Source organism: Vespa crabro, chromosome 22 (genome assembly GCF_910589235.1).
Source record: "Vespa crabro chromosome 22, iyVesCrab1.2, whole genome shotgun sequence".
Classification (NCBI taxonomy): domain Eukaryota; kingdom Metazoa; phylum Arthropoda; class Insecta; order Hymenoptera; family Vespidae; genus Vespa; species Vespa crabro.
In genome coordinates this window covers 134,010-154,242 of record NC_060976.1, presented here as the reverse complement: position 1 = coordinate 154,242, position 20,233 = coordinate 134,010, and the positions used below count along the sequence as shown (strand labels likewise).

The following is a 20,233-nucleotide window of genomic DNA, read 5'->3' as shown; positions in this document are numbered from 1 at the left end:
AAAAAGTCCAATTAACTAGAGTTAATAGCATAGATGTAGTAGTTTTTGGTTGGTGCCCTTTTAAATATGGAGAGCAATAAGCAGCATTTTCGTCATATTTTACTTTTTTACTATAGAAACATTAAAAATGCTGTTCAAGACAGAAAGAAATTAATCAATGTGTATGGAGAAGATGTGTCGACAGTACGCCAGTGCCAGAACTGGTTTGCAAAATTTCAATCCGGCAATTTTGATGTCGAAGATGCACCACGTTCTGAAAGGCCAGTTGAAGCTGATAAAGACACGATAAAGGCATTAGTTGATGCAAACCGGCGAATAACAACATGTGAGATCGGTGAGAGGTTAAATTTATCAAATTCAACTGTTTATGACTACTTAAAAGGCCTGGGATTAACCTCGAAGCTCGATATATGGGTTCCCCATGTTCTCACGGAGAGATATTTGTGTCGTCGCATTGACGTCTGTGATTCGCTTCTCAAATGTCAAGTAAATGATGCATTTTTGAAGTGCATCATTACTGGGGACGAAAAATGGGTTCTATATAACAATGTCAAACACAAGAGATCATGGAGCAAAAAAGATGAACCAGATCAAAGCATTTCCCAAGCCAATATCCATCAAAAAATGGTGATGTTATCTGTTTGATGGGATTTTAAAGGAATCGTTTTTTTTTTGAGATTTTATCGAATAACACAACAATTAATTCGGAAGTCTACTGTCATCAACTGGACAAACTGAACGATGCACTTCAATAGAAATGGCCAGAATTAATCAACAGAAAAGGTATAGTGTTCCACCAAGATAATGCGATACCTCATACAAGTTTGGTCACTCGCCAAAAGCTTTTACAACTTGAATGGGATACAATGCCACAGCCACCATATTCTCCAGATCTGGGACCTTCAGATTATTATTTGTTCTCGTCACTGCAAAATTTTTTAGGCGGTAAAACCTTCACTTCAAATGAGGAGGTCAAAAACCACCTCGATCAGTTTTTTGCCAGCAAAGACCAAAAATTTTATAAGCGTGGAATCATACAACTACTAGAAAAATGGCAAAAGGTATTAAACCAGAATGGTCAATATATAATTTAATAAAATATTTGTTCATTATACGAAAATTGTCTTTCATTTTCACAAAAAAAAACGAAATTACTTTCCAAACAACCCATTACATAAGAATTGAAATGTCAAAACGAAACAAGATATTCTCTTTGGTGTGATTGGTACGTATGAAAATTTTATAATATAATATATATATGTATACAGATAATATAATATATATAATATATATATAGATTACAAGGAACATCGTAATAATACATCGGATAAGATAGTTGAATTACCGGTACTTTTATTTGACCAATATATTCTCTCCGACCAATGACAATGAGTAGATCGAGCATAACCAAAAAAAAGATCGTCATGAAAATACAAAGATTAAAGAATCTCTCTAAAGCATCTAAACGATTTCAGCAACTCTCAGACACACCAGAATGAAAGAAGAGTAAAACGAAGTAAAGAAAAGAAAAATTTCTAGGAACAAAGAATAGACATGTCAACAAGATTAAAAGATAAAGATAATCATTACGAAGATACTGTTGTTGAAAACAGTAACAACGAAGATAAAGAATACAATCAATAACGAGAATAGACAACGACGAAATATCGAGAAACAAAAAAAATAATGATTGAGATCAAATGAAAGTGAACAAACAATAAATAAATATGACGTTTGTTATCATTTTATTCACAGGAATGTGCGAATAACGTAAAAACGTAGGATTAATATATTAAAGGCATCAATGAAATATTACCGACGTTCGAATCGGATTTATTCGGACCTTGAGGTTGAGAGATAATTCGAAGAAAAATAAAAAATAATTTCGATCAATTGAAAAAATAAAGAAAATAGATCAGTTATAACTCTATATACGCCACATGGTTAAACGATTTAGAATCGTTAGAGAAGATTTTGAAGCATTATTAATTGACGAATTTGAGAGAAGTTTGGCAAAACGATGATGTGATTGCCTATCTTTCTCAATGGCAACGATTAGTTGCACGAGAATACAATAGGAAGATAGGATAGAACACGGCAGAAAGTATTTACTACTTATTAAACTAGCCAAACGCACAAAAACAATCATGCCGGATAAGGAAACAAATGGAGATTAGTTTTGGGATTAAGAAACATACAATTCCGCGATTATTTGGGACATCTTTCAAGATATGCAAAACCTATCTCTACCAGTCAACTGCTAGCAGACTTTTAAAAAAAAGTGCTGATCATTAACCACACTAACCGAACATATCATGCTAAATTGATGAAAAGCAGGACTGTTAACGGCAATTATGTGATTCAACTGTAAATAAGATAATAAATGTACAAAATTATAAAGTGATGTTAAGTTTTTGAATGCAATAAAGCAAATTGTTATGTATTATTAATTAAGATTGGAGAAAAAGAACGTCGAGGATAATAACTTTGTTGGGAGGACTACAATAGTAGAGATATATAGTTCGAACAAGTCGAACTATAATCAGATCAATTATGATCGATCTAGGAAACTTATGCGTAATACTAAATACAGGATTAACAACGACGATGAAATAGGACTGACGTACGTATCTAAAGTTTTGTAAAATTAACAGAGTATAGATATGGATATGTATTATAACTGTTGAAACTATAATTGGGAGTAAAGGAGAATTGAAAATCCATCCGTAATTCCGATGACGTATCAAGTTATCCCTTTGATCCAGTAGATCATCATCCGTTACGGGAGGATGACACATAGGACGATATTATAATTCTGAGTAGATCAAATGAATTATTAATGAGATAATCTCAGAACAGATTGATATTAATAATCAATGATGACAATTAATCCCAAGATGTGTTTAGTAACAATAGTGGACGACAAGACCATGTAGATTGTAGAGACACGTATTAAATATTACTGACTCGTAATGGACAAGGAGATAGCGCGTCATTACATGCGCAGAACCGATCCAACAAGGAAGACATGAAAATAGAAGCGAACACTGGATCATACTCGTTATTCACAAAAATGTTGTACGTCGAACTATTGAATAGTAAGTATTTTCAACCTGTATTGAGATATATAATCGTCGAGAATTTTTTGAAACAAATGGATATTCTACCGATAGAACTGAGATGGATAGAAACACCAATGGAATTCGACAATTGTACATTTTCAATCGTATTGATTATCCAACATCATGAGCGACGACAACAGGAAATAATGCACAGTAACTAGATTATAGAAGGTAATATCATCGAAGCGAATGATTTTCTGTTTTCCTATTGTTTGATGATACTACTCTTTCCGAGATAAAATGACGTGCAAGGTATGAATGGAAGAGTGAAGGGGAATGGGAATGTAGATCGTAAAACAGTTATATAATAACAGTGAAATAATAACAGTTAAATAATAACATTCGATATCGAGAGAATACAGGATCGATCGAACAGACAGAGCAGACATATTAAATATTATATCATGTCGTGTCCTAAGTAACCGTTATATTATCAAGTATCAGCGATAACTGAAGTTTCTAAACTATACGATTGTCGTTTAGCATATATGGTCGGATTTTATCAGTTCCGCTGGAATACTATTTTCTACATTCTAATGCTGCCTGTCGCGTTTCAATGACTATGTTTAATGTTGTTTTAGGTAATCTGCCGGAGATTATTGCAACTGTATGTATATTTGAACGCTATCATTGCAACATCGCAAAAATATCGAAGAAGGAATAGATATCCTCTCTTTCTCTCTCTTTGTCTGTCTCATACCGCGTTCTCTTTGTTACATTATACTGCTTTACATTGAATTTCTGATAAGTAATATACATATCGTAACCATCTAAATTATAACCGAGTTACTATTTATAATTAGATTTCTAAAATAATGTTTCCTAATTGTCCATTTGCGGTTTGGGATCTTGATGTATTCTTTATGTTATTTTCTATCTTTAGAAAATTTTTCTAATTTATTGGCTATCAAAGTGTTTCCTGTATCACTGAATGTTTAGACAAGTTCTATTATTAGATAAACTCTTAAAAAAAATTTTAAGTCCCGTTGTAGATGATATTTACAAATTACTCTAATCATGGAATAGACATTATAATTGCACTTTAAAACAATTATCTATTTATTCAAAATTATTATTTTTTTTTCGTAGAGGACATAGAAATCTTGGCTATTTATCTAACGAAATAATATAATATAAGATATATATATATATATATATATATATATATATATATATATATATATATATGTATAATTTTATCCGACTAGTTAGTTCATATCAGGAAAATATTATTATGCCTTGTATAATCTTGCAAAGTCTAATCGATTTTAATATGACATAAAAATTTTTCTATTTCGATAAATTTCTTCGTAACAATCTTCAGAAGTGTTTAGATTTCAACAATATATACACGGTACACGATTTTTCATTGATAGAAAATGTGAATTAGTTTTGATTGAAATAAGAAATTAGAGACGAAATAAAAAGGGCTATAAGAAATCATGTGGATACTTGATAACGATAGATAATTGATACAGGGTATTGAAACAGAACAACAGAGTAATACATTTTATAAGATTATCGTTGCTTTAAATAGACTGAAACCTCTATCAATATTGTAGAATGTAATGTGTTGTGTTAGATTTCGCTTTTCTCGATAAGCAAACTGTTCTGGAAACTATACAGAATATCTACTTCGCTTTCTTTGTTCTTGTCTCACTTAATTTTCTTAATGCTGTAGATAATGAAATTCGCATCTTTCTTAAACTATCTTTTTATTGTGTTTTAAATTCGCATAATACCTACCTATTCTTTAAATTATCCGAGGTCTCAATTTGCCCTATAAACAATTCGTTAGTCTTCGCTTTGTAAAATCTTTCTATCAATTTTTAACATTGTAAAGGAAAATGGGAAATTCACTCTTTACTAACGAATATTTTGTTTCAATTTTCTGTTACACGCTAAAATTAACTAATGCTTTACTATTTTTCTATTTTAACAACGTAAGATAAAGTCATTTCGACTAAGCAATTTCTTATAATAAAAATTCTGAACCTGAATGATTTTCATTCCTTATGATTTTAATTAAAGAATCAATAAACTTAATTTATCCTTGTTGTATCAAAAATGTGTCACGATATATCAATCATAAATTGCTATATTATTCCAAATAATAGGTGATAACAGCATAATAATTAAAAGCGATTCTTATTGAACCATTCTTTTTTGAACAGACAACTAGTGCTTTACGTCCCATAACATACTTTCTTAATTTTTGTTAAATCATAAAGCTGTTCTTTCAACTAAATAAATCTATATTGTGTCCTTTAGAATTCGATCTTTAAAGATTGCCCCCATTTATGATAATAGTGCCAACTATGTTGGGATACACATTTCTTCCGATTATTCCTCGTTACCAAAATATGTTAAATTTATCATATATTGTCCTATTCTCAAAAAGATGTGAGGATATTTATCCTACGTGCCATCCACTAAACGTTGTCATGTCATATTTTTTATCAGGTCCCTACTTTAGAGTTCCTTCCTCTGTAATACATTCGTCCTCTCACCACGACTTTTACACGTGGATAGGTTATTTTAATGTTCTTTCTGCATAAATAATTGTATATTTGATTCGAATGAAATCTATCTTTCTTGTAACGTCTAATAGTCTTTCCCATATCTTAGCGTTTAGTTCAATCATTTAGCAGCATTAATAAACATTCTGGAAATAAATGATTCACAATTGGCTTAATTTTAATTGAATGATAAGTACACTTAATCTTTCTTTGTTGTATCAAAAATATTTCACGATATATCAATCATAAACTGCTTCATTATTCCAAATACTAGGTGAGTTCAGCATAATAGTTAAAAGAGATTCTTATTGAATCTTTCCTTTTTTGATAAGACAACTAGTTCTTTACGTCCCATAACATTTATTTTAATTTTCGTTAAATAATTGAGCAATTTTTTCCATTAAATAAATGTATATTGTGTTCCTTAGAATTCGATCTGACAAGATTGCCCCTATTTCTGATAAAATTGCCACCTCTGTTGGGATACACATTTCTTCGGATTATTCTTCTTTAACAAAATCCGTTAAATTTATCATATATTGTCCTATTCTCAAGAAGATGTGAGGATATTTATCCTACGTGCCATCCACTAAACGTTGTCATGTCATATTTTTTATCAGGTCCCTACTTTAGAGTTCCTTCCTCTGTAATACATTCGTCCTCTCACCACGACTTTTACACGTGGATAGGTTATTTTAATGTTCTTTCTGCATAAATAATTGTATATTTGATTCGAATGAAATCTATCTTTCTTGTAACGTCTAATAGTCTTTCCCATATCTTAGCGTTTAGTTCAATCATTTAGCAGCATTAATAAACATTCTGGAAATAAATGATTCACAATTGGCTTAATTTTAATTGAATGATAAGTACACTTAATCGTTCTTTGTTGTATCAAAAATATTTCACGATATATCAATCATAAACTGCTTCATTATTCCAAATACTAGGTGAGTTCAGCATAATAGTTAAAAGAGATTCTTATTGAATCTTTCCTTTTTTGATAAGACAACTAGTTCTTTACGTCCCATAACATTTATTTTAATTTTCGTTAAATAATTGAGCAGTTTTTTCCATTAAATAAATGTATATTGTGTTCCTTAGAATTCGATCTGACAAGATTGCCCCTATTTCTGATAAAATTGCCACCTCTGTTGGGATACACATTTCTTCCGATTATTCTTCTTTAACAAAATCCGTTAAATTTATCATATATTGTCCTATTCTCAAAAAGATGTGAGGATATTTATCCTACGTGCCATCCACTAAACGTTGTCATGTCATATTTTTTATCAGGTCCCTACTTTAGAGTTCCTTCCTCTGTAATACATTCGTCCTCTCACCACGACTTTTACACGTGGATAGGTTATTTTAATGTTCTTTCTGCATAAATAATTGTATATTTGATTCGAATGAAATCTATCTTTCTTGTAACGTCTAATAGTCTTTCCCATATCATAGCGTTTAGTTCAATCATTTAGCAGCATTAATAAACATTCTGGAAATAAATGATTCATAATTGGCTTAATTTTAATTGAATGATAAGTACACTTAATTTTCCTTTGTTGTATCAAAAATATTTCACGATATATCAATCATAAACTGCTTCATTATTCCAAATACTAGGTGAGTTCAGCATAGTAGTTAAAAGTGATTCTTATTGAATCTTTCCTTTCATGAACAGACAACTAGTCTTTTACACCCCATAAGATTTATTTTAATTTTCGTTAAATAATTGCGCAGTTCTTTCAATTAAATAAATCTATATTGTGTTCCTTAGAATTCGATCTATCAAGGTTGCCCCTATTTCTGATAATATTGCCACCTCTGTTGGGATGCACATTTCTTCCGATTATTCCTCTTTAACAAAATCCGTTAAATTTATCATATATTGTCCTATTCTCAAAAAGATGTGAGGATATTTATCCTACGTGCCATCCACTAAACGTTGTCATGTCATATTTTTTACCAGGTCCTTACTTTAGAGTTCCTCCCTCTGTAATACATTCGTCCTTTCACCACGACTTTTACACGTGGTAGATTATTTTAATGATTATTATGCATAAATAATTGTATATTTGATTAGATTGAAATATATCTTTCTTGAAACGTCTACTAGTCTTTCCGATATCACAGCGCTTAACTCAATTAATAAGAACTTTTAATAAACATTCTGGACATAAATGATTCTCAATTGGCTTAATTTTAATTGAATGATAAGTACATTTAATTCTTCTTTATTGTATCAATAATATTTCACGATATTTCAATCATAAACTGCTTCATTATTCCAAGTACTAGGTGATTTCAGCTAAATAGTTAAAAGAGATTCTTATTGAATCTTTCTTTTTAGAACAGACAACTAGTTTTTTATTTCCCATAACATTTATTTTAATATTTGTTTAATCATTACTCTGTTCCTTCTATTAAATTAATCTATATTGTGTTCGTTAGAATTCGATCTGTCAAAAGTGTTCCTATTTCCTATAATATTGACACCTATTTTGGGATACCCATTTTCCCTGATTATTCTTCTTGACCATAATACATTAAATTTATGAAATATTTTCTTATTTTCTGAAATATGTGTGTATATTTTCCCTATGAGCCATCTACTTCTCGCCTTTATGTCTTATAATTTTTCAGATTCTTATTTTAGAATTGTTTGTAATACCCTAACTTTCTAAATTTAAAATATTTATTATTTCATATTAAGCTAATTAAAAATGAACTGATATACTTCCTTTTATTAAAACTTTTATTTTAATCAACATGAAAATTTCGATCTTCATTTTTGAAAATCATGATCTCTTTCAATAATTTAATCGTTACTGCTGTTATATCCGTGCATCCTATTATTTTAGCAATATCGAGACAGTCGCTGTTATTAATACAATCCCAAGTTTAATAAGATATAGTTACTTCATTAATAACTTTGTTTCATCGTTTGAAATTTATTTAATGCTTTCGTTTAATCTGTTTCGAACTCCTGTAACGTCAGAAAGTATTTTCCTGAATTCGTTCGCTCGGGCAATTTTTCTACTTTACTAATTTTTCCTGCTTTATTGAGAATTTAAATTTTTTTATGATTTTGGAACTTTTTCCGCGACAATATTGATTTATATATCCGTGAATATTTTTTTTATTTATCCGAGAGTTTTTTGTTCTAGATTATTGAAGCTCTAAATTCATCGATCGTATGCTCAATTGCTATACAATTACAAAACTTATGAATTCTTTTGCGTATTGGTGGGTTATTGTTAATTTTTATATACGATGCTAGATTTTGTATTCTATTAAATTCAACAAAGCTATGTTTTCATCTTTTTAATTTTCGATACTTTATGTTAGAAACTTCCTATTTATCAACATTCTGAATTCTTTGAAATTATGATCTTTTTTCTTCAACAAAATTTATTGTCGCGTTGTTTTATAGTCATTAGTAGTATCATAATATGAGAATATATATACATATACATATATATATACATACATACATACATATATATATATATATATATATATATATATATATATATATACATCGAATATTATTTGTAATATAATATTATATTTAATGATTATTAAATATGTTATTAATCATGTATTTTTGTTTGCCATCATATCTTCTATTCGTAAGCTTTTTCTAGTAATGATTATCACGAAATCTTGTATGTCCATTTTTAATATAATTTGCAAGTTGTTATCGCAATTTTTAATTACTTTACTCTTAGAGATTTTTAATTCATATAACTTACTTCATTTCCTAATTCTGTATTTGCTAATCCGGCTACAAAACTATTCAAAGCAACGTTTTATCGTAACTATTTCAATTTACGATTTATTATTTCCTCGAATTGTTCCTTTTGCTAATTTAACTAATTTCTTTATGCGTTTTTCTCGAAAATTATATGAGATTCGTTGGAGATTCATTGGTGATTCATTTAGCAAAAGTTAAGTTGGTTTGGTTACAATCACGTTATTTTATTTTATTATAATTATTATTATTATTATTATTATTATTATTATTATTATTATTATTATTATTATTATTATTATTATTATTATTATTACTATTATTATTATTATTATTATTATTATAGTAGTAGTAGTAGTAGTAGTAGTAGTAGTAGTAGTATCTATTTGATCTGCAAGGATCATGAGCTTGTTCGTATAAAGGCACAAATAATAACATGTACATTAGATTTGTCGGAACATGCATTTTGCATTCTGCTGTTATTTTTAAATATTATTTAACGAAAAAAAAATTGTTAAATGAAAAATATTATCTAATGAAAAATATTATTTAACGAAAAATATTGCTTAACGAAAATTATTGTTTAACGAAAAATATTGCTTAATGAATAAAATTGTTTAACGAATAATCATCTAGAGATATGCAAACATTATGCGACAGGCATTTAACTCTTTGAGGCACAGGATTTCAGATAAAAAATAGACCCATGTTGCATAGGAATTTTATCGAGTTTTGAATGAAACAAAATTGGTATATTTTTATTAATAAAGATATAACATCATGTAAAAACATAACAAAATAGTAATAGTTAATTAAATTTGTTGTTATTGGGTGCGGCTCAAATAGTCCCACCGTGCCTCAAAGAGTTTATGTATGGTACTTGTTAAAACTCATATTTTTTCCCACGCACAGGGACACTTTGCACACAGTACAAGACCAGAGTGTTCGAACCTCCTTTTTTTGTATTACAAAGTGCACATTGTTTACGAGACGAACGTTCTGGTAAATGTTTTGAATCTCGTTTTCTTATTTCTAATGAAACATTAGGTTTGTGTTTCCGTATTTGGACTGATAATGAGTTATTCATACACTTAGTTAGTGCGCTATTATCTATAAATGTTTGACTAATAAATCCTTCGGCACATTGTCCTTTAAATTACCTACACTATATTCAAACCACATTTATATTTATAGTTTTAAGAATATACAACATAAACAATAAAGAAAAATTGCTTTTTTGTGTTACTCCACAAGTTGCATGGTGGGACAAATAAAATCCAACCATACTTTCATCATTTGCAATCAAATTAACCATTGATTTTTATTATAAAACTCGTTCCTCGCTTATAAAGAACTAATTTCTATAAAAATTAACTTACCTCTGCGATTTTTTACATAAAACTAAGAAAAAAAAGTTGGTGTAATAAACATTCCGTATAACAATTGGTCAACCGGTAACTTCCTATTGAATGTTGCCAACATAAGGAATACATTTGTAACATTGTTTGAAGACATTACTAACTGCTTTATATAAATAAGGCGAAATATAAACCTATGCACATGCAGCTACTGCAAGATTTCGAAGTGGGACTAAAAATGTCCCGTGAAATACATCAAAGAGGTGGGACACTTTTAATCCCGCCATGCCTCAAAGAGTTAATTGGATCGAAAAATTTTTTTTTATGATAAATATTTGTTTTGGTTGTTTCGGTCTAATTATTGCACGAAATAAAAATTATGGAAACTTTAGATAATATAATGCGAGTGTGCATTTATTGTTTTATTTCGACTCACCGAATAAAATACGATGGCACGACTGATACGTTGCGATGAGTGATCCTTTCGTTGCTGATCGTCTGAAAGTCCGACTTTTAGACGAGAATCTACCTTGTATTCTATATACATCTTCACTTCATTAAAAAAAAGAAACGATTTCTGTTCGTTTCACTGATTATGAGACGTACGATTGAAAAATAACTCTGCACCGGCGAGCGTTGTTTTTCGAATGGGTCTGCATTTCGGAAGTCCTTCTTTATAAGTCGACGATTCGAAAGGTAAGGGAAGGATTCTGACCAATCGCACATCTGGACGCAGAGGGAGGGACTTAAACTTTGTAGCAGGATTTAGGATTTACTGCAGCTTGGGTGGGGGGTGATTTTTTGTATGTATATATGTGCGTATATGTACATATACCCGTTTATAGAATTATACGTAATGCAAAATTCTTAAAATTATAATAATAATGATTTTGATGATTATGATATTAATAATAATAATAATTATAATTATTATTATGATTTGTTAATAAATGGAATAAAGAAATTATTAATATAAAAAATTTATATATTTTCATATATTTTAATTATTTAAAATATATAAGAATACATAATATTATATATTTTTCGTATATTTTATAATATTTATAATATGTAAATATAAATTATTATTATTAATATTATAATATAATAATATTTCGGTATTTGGTTTTACCGCTTCAAAAGTTAAGGAAGATAATATTCGATACAAATTAAAATTTCTGACGATTCCGTTAAAATAGTATAAACAAAAGGAAAATTTCCTATTTTAATATTTAGAATTTTATTTATTTATATTACTATTTCGTGGAATTTTTATGTATTTCGTAAAAAAATTTCCTCGTAATAAAATTGTTAACTGACTAATCAAGCTATCAATAAGGGTATAATCATATTATGTATGGTGCACTCACGTACAAACACACATAAGAAGAGTTGCAATAATTTATCATTGTAAGAACATGTAATTGTTATTTTCAGAATAAAATATATAAAAATCTTAATCAACTTGTTAAAGAATTAATAATATATTGAACGATCATGATTGGTGAAAATAAAGTATCTCGAAAGAAATCTATTGTTTTTATTTTATCTCCTTTTTTCTTTCTTTCGATGTATTCGTATATTATGCATACATATGTATATGTTACAAAATACAAGCGTAACATATTTATTCAGATATGTACGCGTATCACATCTGACATTCAAGAGGACGAGGTGTGGAATGTTTAGGTTGGTTAATATTTTCACTTTCTTGTTTACTTTCACTAGTATAGTAAATAATGTTAGACGGAGAAGAAACAAACAAATCTGTACAGCACGTAATAGAATGCCTATGTTTGTTTTGTTCGAAATTAAAAGAAATTGCAAAAATATACTAGTAAAAAAGAATATTTGCGAAATATAACAAATATGATAATTTTTTAGAATTAACCTCATTTATCTTATTTATTTATTTGATTATTTATTTTGTATGTACATATGTTTGAAAATGTGAAAACAGAATAATTCTCAAGGGTGTCTGATATGGTTTTCATTGTTCATATTTCTCCCTTCTATTCCTTTTCCTATTTATACCTACCATACGCAAAACCCCACCATATTCCAATTGCCACCATGTACCATTCCCCATCATAATCAGAAAGAGAGGTAAATCAAGACAAGTTTTTTTTCTTGTTTTCGTAGAAGACAGGATGGGTTATCTGCAGCTTATATATATATATATACAGGTATAACGATATCGTGTTATTTTTATTTATTTAAAATGCGTTATAATGAAAAAATCGATTTTTATTTTCAATAAAGAAAAAATAAATCTCTAAGTAAGTAAATGAAATCACGTTATACAGTATAATATAAATGCGTAGGAAGAAATATGTAACGAGTCCAGCTTGGTTTAAGCGAAACTTTTTGAAAATTCGGAATTAAAAAATATCGTTTTTATTTTATATTTTTATTTGTAAAATTGCCTTTACAACTAACTCTATCAAAGTAACCAGTACATTTGATGTATATACGTGTCGGGTGCATATGATTAACAGCCAGTGATTGTTTTCACAAATTGTCGTCAGGCCCTAATAAATTGTGTAGCATTAATAAAAAAGAAGGTGTTAATGTTTTCCATAATTCATCTATAATATTACAAAGTAATGATTAATTTTAGAAATATTATCTTAGTTTATAGTATACATTAAATGTATTTATTCCGGAAAAAAATACAGCTGATTACTCAGAAATAAGCTATGTCATGGTTATTTGAAAGTATGTACAGAATTATAGTGAATTGGAGATGGGAGGGAAGAATTGCGAGGCTAGCGAAATAGAATATGCGTCATCTTCCTCGCAGCTCTCCTTGTCGCTTCTCTATAAACACTTATATCAGAATATATTATTTTGATTTTACCATAATGTCCATCTAGCTGCTATCCACACTCAGCACTACTTTGCTATGTTTCTAGTTTAAGTAATTCGACGACGATGAATTCATACGGATTAATTCTTAAAAAATATTTCTTTAAAATTAACAAGACGATCGAGCATCGTTTGTTCATTTTAAGTGACTTAATGAGATAATAAACAACATTAACATTATTTCTTTCTTTATTTTTCTTTACAACGTTTTATTTCTACAGCCCACTTGCATGAAAATTGAACCAAAGTCTCTTTTGCGTGTATCTTCTATTTCTAGGAGGTAGAGGAGGAATTACGAAACATTACCGCTTTTCTGACTTCACTAATCATTAATTTGAGTTAAATATTAGAATTTGTGAATAAGTATACAGCTGTAGAATGAGGATTTAATCATAATTAGTAAGAACGTTTCTTGTGACGGCATTCGTCAATTTTTTCGGTAGGGAAGTCACGTTCGTTTCCCATTGTCAGACAACGAGCGATTATGGTCAAAAGTGGAAGTTGGATCAAAGCTTTCTTTCTTTATCAGAGTGGAAGTTTCCGTAGATAATTATCAGTCGTCATCGAGCTGTAGTAATATTTTATCTATGTATGAATGTGTATACGTACACATTCATATATGCATCGTACAGAATGCATTCTTATATATGTACGTAATTCTTATATTACGATGATTATGATAAAGATAATAACAATAACTATTATTGTATTACATTATTAAATAGGATAATAAAATTATGAATAAAGAAAATTTATATTGATTTGTAATATTTCTAATATATAAATATAAATTATTATCTTCATTCTTAATGATCAGTTCATTTGTTTTTATTGGTCGAAAAGTTAAAGGTGATAATATTTGACATAAATTTAATTTTTTGACTAACTGTATAAAAAACACAGTAAGATTAACAATAAGAAGAACTACTATTGTAGAGCTTAAAATATTTTTTTTTACTATTTTGTACAAATTTCATATATTTCGTATAAAAATACCGTCGTATTAACAAATGTACAATCAGATTCAATCATAAGATCTATACACATAAAGTTGCAATAATTAATCATTGAAAGTAGAAAACAATGAAAAAATAATATAAATCCCATTTTCAAGATAAAATATAAAACAATATCAATCAATGTGTTAAGGACTGATAACATATTCGAAAGCCGTTGTTGTATAGCCAAAGTATCTCGAAAGAAATGTAATTATTTACGGACACATGTATGTATATGTTACTCAATATAAAAGTAACGTGTTTATTTGGATATGTACACATAGAACACAAGAAGACGAAATATAGAATGTTTGGATTGATTAACATTTTCACTTTCTTGTTTACATTCGTTAGTAAATAATATTAAAAACACGCGGAGAGGTAACGAACAAATCTCTACAACAAGTAATACAATACCTATGTTTATTTCTTTTGAGCTTCAGAGAAATTGCGAAAATATACGTGTAAAAAAGAATATTTGCGAAATATAACAAATACGATTATTTTTATAGAATTAATCTCATTTATCAATCACATTAGATCATTTATTTCATATGTACGTATGTATGGAAAACTAATTATCAATTAAATATTTTCGATATTTGAATTTTTTGTTATCGCGAATAAAAATCATTACATAAACTTATTTAAAGATAATTTATAATTTTAGTTTTCAGTATTATCAGATTAACAATCTCAAGCACTAAGCAGACATTGTGCAGGATTTCTTATTATATAAAAGATTCATAAATTCTTCTTACCCTATAACAATGGTTAAATTTCCTAATAATCCTATCGAGAATTTATAGTATGAATTAGATAAGAAAATTTGGAAAATCTGAAAAAATTAAAACGAATATATGAAAATGAATAGGCAACCATAGAATATTGGAAAAAAATAACATACCAAACAGATTAAAACATTTTCTAAAATAAAATGATTTCAGCACGAAGTATTAAAATTGTTTTATAATACTAAATTGTATTGAATAATAAAACTTAACGGCGTCCGAATATTTTTTATGAAAAAAATGCGACTTTACTTCTTTTAATAATTTTTATTTTATATAATTTATATAAATTTTTCAAATAAACCATATATCTTTATAGACAATAATAAATAACTTACTGTTAGAAAGAAAAATTAACAGTGCGATTGCTCTATAAATGACTGAAGTATCGTGCTATAAATTTATTCACATTGAAATATCCAATCCATTGTATACGATGTGATCTTGACTTACGAAGAATCAAATAATATAGAAGGCGATGTTCTTTTATTATATGTCTCCAATTTAATTCTTTCTTTAATTCTCTTTTTCTCGTTTGATTTGTATGTCTAAATGCACAAAAGGATTTGCAAAAATTTAGCCCTACTGTTCGTAATTCTCCCTTATTTTTCTCTTCATATCCAAATCCATTATATGCCAATGCCCACAGTAATCCAAAAAGGAGTTAAATCAAAATGTGTTTGTTTTTTGTTGCTTATAAAAGATAGGATATACTAGCTGCAGCTATTTCGTTCGACGACCTATATAGGTCCTTGATCATGTTTATCATATGGGCAGATAGACACAAGCTGAGGAATGCACTTAGTATGGAGCGACATTTTGAAACCTTACGCTTGATAACATATTCCTCATGAACAACAATATAAAATCTATCTTAAGATATTTGTTATAACCATTAATAGAAAGAAAAATATTTATATTAATTTTTAATTTGTTAATTATTTTTGTTTTTTATCTATTTAATTTAATTATTTAGTTATATTATTCATTATTTGTTTTTGTATTTAAGTCTGAATCGACTTATTTTTATACTTTCATAACGTATCAATACATTATGTGAATATACTGATATGTATGCATACCGATATTGTTTTGTTAGATAAAATGTGTTTTATGTAAAAGCCGACTTTTAGATTGAATAAACAAAAAAGGATTTCATCCCAACGAAGTCTCCATGGATAATATAAATACATTGGACGAAATTTGTAACTAATCAAATTTTGTTTACGTAAAACTTTTCAAAAATTCCAGATTAAAGTATGTCATTAATTACTTGATAAATTATTTGATATCAAGAAAAAAGTAGGTATTCGCCCTTTTAATAATAAATGTAGAATGTTATCAATTAATGATTAATATCAATTCATGATTGAAATTTTTATTATCAATGATAGTACATATTAAATAATACTATTTTTAAAAAACACTTAATCGATTAGGTAAAAAGAGTCACCTCATGATTATTCAAAAGGATCTGCGGGATTATAGTGAAGTGGGAATGGAAGAGGAGTGTAGAGAGGAATATTGCGAGGCTAGCAAAATAAACTATACGTCATCTTCCTGACTAGTCTCCTTGTCGCTTCTCTATAAACACTTGCATTGAAATATATTGTTTTGATTTTACCGTTATGCTCACCTAATTGTTATCAATACTCAACACTGCTTGGCTATATTCCTGATCTAAGTAATACGATGATGGTCAGATATGAAACATGTTGCTGAATTCATACGGATTAATTCTTCAAAGTATTTCTTTAAAATTGATAAAATGGTCGAGCATCGTTTGCCTGATTTAAGCGTCGTAATTCGATAATAAACAATAATAACATTATTCCTTTCTTTTTTCTTCACATCGTTTTATTTCTGAACAAAATTTGAATTTCGTTAAGAAAATTTTATTTCTGAACCAACTTTATTGCATAAAAATTATCCTTACTTATTGTGTTCTTAACGAACGAAAGAATTATAGACATATCTTACACATGTTTTATCTTTATGGATTTTTATAATATTTATAGGTGTTATATTATGTATATTTTTTATGTCTAATTATTATTTTACCCAAAATACGCATGATGACGATAAAATATGTATGCCGTTTCTGAGGGTATTAGATAATGAAAAAGACTTAGGAAAGAATTGTGAATTAATTAAATAACAGATTGTATGTATGTATATGTATATATGTATATATATATATAATATATATATATATATATATATATATATATATATATTGTTTATATAAATATCAGTATGAATTGATCAGAAAAACATGAGTAAAGAATCTATCTTAACATAACCTTGAGATTTTTGCACATGACCTCTCCAAATTTACGGAAGCACTCGAGTTCTTCCGTAACCGTCCGTAAATGGCGCGTAACTTAGAGCCAGGATCCATACATTAAAACGAATAAATTGCAATTATTATTTACATCAATAAAAATTTATTCTTAGAAGATTAACATTTGATTGTACATCAAATGTAACAGTACATTAAGTTGAAACAGTAGAAAAATAATATTTCGTTCAAATATATGGAATTTAATACATGTATTAGTAAATTGGATTGTATATATAGACTTTTACATGTAAATATAAATATAAGTCTTCGTAGCTCGATGGTAGAGCGTTTGTTCGGAAAGCAATAGATCTTAGGGTTCGAATCCTGGGTCGAGGCCTAAAGTTTCTTACAGGTGTATCCTCTTTTATATCCGGGATGAAAAAAGTCCAGCATCCATTCTCTTTCCGCCATCTCTCCCTTCCAGCTGATAGTAGAATAAATATTTCGTGTTTGTGTGTACTGCTCTGAGTGTCTCTACAAGTTAGAGAGAGAACCCAATAAGTAGTAGTAGAGTGGTTGCATAGTAAAAGGAAATTAAGTCCATTTCAGTGAATAAGTATTAGAATCGTAATAATCATCGATGACGGATCTTGCTATGAACAATATTCAGTGTTAAATAATATCAAGTATTGTACATTGTCATAGAGGTTATTAATTGGTATTATATTACGGGTGGGAGTTGGAATTAGATTAATTATTTCATCTTTTTTATTAGTCACCGTAAGATAATAAATATCTGTGGGAAAATTTGGGCTGGAAGTTTCTTGGTAGCTTAATTGGTTAAAGCAATCGCACGATTAATATTTGTAAAAAACGAAAAACTAATTTTTTTATTATTTTCACAAAAAATGTAATTTATTTCGTCTTTTATTTTTCTCTTAATCACCTTCATATAGGACCTACAGACATACGTATGCATATGTTACTCAACAGAGAAACGTATACATTCGCATAAGTATGCTTAAAAGACCTGACACTCGAGATTAGTAGTTATGGAATATTTGGATTAATTAATATTTTCGTTCTCTTGTTTACTTACTAGTAAATATTGCGAGAAATAGACGAAGAATAAGCTAATCTGTACAGCACGTAATATAATGCCTACGTTCGTTTGTTTTGAGCTTTAGAGAAATTGCATAAATATACGAGAAAAGAGGAATATTTGAAAAATATAACTAAAATGATAATTTTTATACAAGAAATCTCATTTATTAATCACATTAGACCATTTATTTCGTATGTATACATAGAAAACTAATTTTCGATGATATTTTCGATGTTAAATTTTTCCTTTTTGTGGATAAAAATCTTTATATAAACATATTTAAAGATAATTTATAGTTTTAGTATTAAATTTTATCTGAATAACAATCTTAAGTATTAAGCAGGCATTGCATAAGATTCCTTAAAATATTAAAGCTTCAAAAATTATTCTTACAGCAAAACAATGCCTGGAATTTAATCTTATCGAGAATTTATGGGATGAATTAGATAGGAAAAATCGAAAAATCCCAATTTCTTCAGTAGCCGAATTAAAACTAATATACGAAAATGAATGAATCCGTATAACTATAAAATATTGGAAAGAAAGCAATATACCAAACAAATTAAAACATTTTCTAAAATAGAATGGTACCACGAGGCATTAAAATTGATTTATAATATTAAATTGTATTGAATAAGTAATATAAATGAAAGATGTCCGAATATTTTTTATGAACGGAAAATGCACTTTTTTTATTAATGTTTACATTATATAATTTATATAAATTCTTCAAATAAATCATATATTTTTATAGGCAATAATAAATAACTTATTGTTAGAAAAAAAAATAAGCAGGACGATTGTTCTATAAACGATCGAAATTGAGTGCTATAAATTTATTCACGTTGTAATGTTCCAATATTTTTTAGAATCACTATATGCGATGAGATCTTCTCTTTCGAAGAATCGTTAATATAAAAGGCGATGTTATTTTATTACTAATCTCAAATTTGATTCTTTTTTTAATTCTATTTTTCTCGACTGAGTGGTAAGTCTGAATGGATAGAATGCTTCCCAAGGATTTGCAGTATGGCTTTATTATTCTTATTTCTCTCTTATTTTACCGCGAATACCCATTGTAATCGGAAATAGTGTCAAATTTAAATGAAATCGTTTTATTTTTTCCGTAAAAACAGGATAGACTCGATACAGCTGTAAACTGCAGCTGTTTCTTTGGACGACCCTTTGGACCTTAACCATATTTGTCATAAGGGGAGCTAAATACAAGCTAAATAGGCTCAGTATAGGACGATATTTTGAAACTTTACTCTTGATATCATGCTCTTCACGGACGAGAAGCCGAATGGAGGAAGAACCTGTGCGGACGTGCTCGGGAAAATCTGTAGCAGAACTATACCGGAGGATTCGGAGGCAGAGGTGAGATCGATCCGCCAAACAAAGGTAGGGGATGTTCTCCTAGAATTAGGCAGG

At 28.5% G+C, this 20,233-nt stretch overlaps 1 long non-coding RNA gene across 1 annotated transcript; it reads left to right on the top strand.

Moving 5' to 3' along the window:
- The first annotated feature begins 1,124 nt into the window (after positions 1–1,124).
- On the top strand, positions 1,125–3,562 carry LOC124431689. The gene is made up of 4 exons (XR_006944071.1): positions 1,125–1,225; positions 1,298–2,367; positions 2,456–3,098; positions 3,174–3,562. It is a non-coding gene; the product is annotated as an uncharacterized LOC124431689 (long non-coding RNA).
- Positions 3,563–20,233: the final 16,671 nt, after the last annotated feature.